The following is a 1,646-nucleotide window of genomic DNA, read 5'->3' as shown; positions in this document are numbered from 1 at the left end:
TTTAGGATTTTCTATGTACAGTATCATGTCATCTGCAAACGGAGACAGTTTTACTTCTCCCTATTCAATTTGGATTCTTTTACTCCTTTTTCTTGTCTGATTGCTGTGGCTAGCATTTCCAATACTATGTTAAATAGAAGTGGCAAGACTGGGCATCCATATCTTGTTCCTTACCTTAGAGGATATGCTTTCAGTTTTTCACTATTGAGTTTGATGTTAGCTGTGAACTTGTCATATATGTCCTTTATTATGTTGAGTTTTGTTCCCTCTATGCCCAGTTTGAAGAGATTTTGATCATAAATGGATATTGAATTTTGTCAAAAGCGTTTTTCTGCATCTAGTGAAATGATCATATGGTTTTTATTCTTCAATTTGTTAATATGGTATAACACATTGATTTGCTGATTGAAAAATCCTTGTGAATTTGATCATACCCTTGGTCATGGTGTATGATCCTTTTAATGTATTGTTGGATTCAGTTTGCTAATATTATGTTGAGTATTTTTGCATCTAAGTTCATCAGTAATATTGTCTGTAATTTTCTTTTTAATGATATCTTTGTCTGGATTTTTTTATCAGGGTGATCTGGGTCTCCTAGAATCAGTTTCTTCCTCTGAAATTTTTGGAATAGTTTGAGAAGTATAAGGTGTTATTTTTTCTCTAAATATTTGTTAGAATTCACCTGTGAAGCCATCTGGTTCTGGATGTATGCTTGTTAGATGTTTTTTAAACATCTTTTAAATTATGTATTCAATTTCTTTACTGGTATTTGGTCTGTTAATAATTTCTATTTCTTTTTGGTTCAGTCTTGAGAGATTTTACATTTCTAGGAATTTGTCCTTTTCTTCTAGGTTGTCCATTTAAAAAAAATTTTTGTACTATTTAAAATCTTTATTTCTCTATGTCCCTGTAACATATTCACTACCACCCACCTACGTCAAATGGATGATGAAGTCTTCAATATTAAAGATGAGCCACTGGACCCTTAGAAAACGGTTTTGAAAGAACTCTACCATTAAAACACACACAGAAACATGAGAAAGCATGAATGCAGTCCCCCACTACCACATATTATGCAGCTGAGTTTTCTCCATTTGGGGAAATCTCAGGGGTCAGCACATCTGGAGTGCAATGGATGACCCTCACCCTGGGAAAACCACCTTCATGACCATGGTATCTCCCCAGCCTGGTAAGTATAGTTTGTCCATTTTATTGCCATATAGTTGTTTATAGTAGTCTCTTAAAATCCTTTGTATTTCTGTGGTGTCAGTTGTAACTTCTCTTTTTTCATTTCTGATTTTATTGATTTGAGCCCTTTTTTCTTGGTAAGTCTGGTTAAATGTTTATGATTTTTTTTTTATTTTTTCATAGAACCAGCTCTTAGTTTCATTAATTTTTTTATGTTTTTTTCTTAAGTCTCCATTTATTTCTCTCCTGAACTTTATGATTTTTTACTTCTACTACTTTTGGATTTTGTTTGTTTTTCTTTTTCTAGTTTCTTTAGTTTTAAGGTTATGTTGTTCATTTTGGATTTTTCTTGTTTCCTGAGATAAGCTTGCAACACTATAAATTTCCCTCTTAGAACTGCTTTTGCTGCCTCCCATGGATTTTAGATTTTTGTGTTTTCATTTTCATTTGCCTCCAGG

At 32.6% G+C, this 1,646-nt stretch overlaps 1 non-coding gene across 1 annotated transcript; it reads right to left on the bottom strand.

Moving 5' to 3' along the window:
- Window positions 1–1,033: 1,033 nt before the first annotated feature.
- Window positions 1,034–1,197, bottom strand: LOC137757559 (U1 spliceosomal RNA). Its single transcript, XR_011072399.1, has one exon. It is a non-coding gene; the product is annotated as a U1 spliceosomal RNA (small nuclear RNA).
- Between the last annotated feature and the right edge of the window lie 449 nt (window positions 1,198–1,646).

Source organism: Eschrichtius robustus, chromosome X, assembly GCF_028021215.1.
Source record: "Eschrichtius robustus isolate mEscRob2 chromosome X, mEscRob2.pri, whole genome shotgun sequence".
Lineage (NCBI taxonomy): Eukaryota > Metazoa > Chordata > Mammalia > Artiodactyla > Eschrichtiidae > Eschrichtius > Eschrichtius robustus.
This window is presented reverse-complemented; position numbering and strand designations above follow the sequence as displayed.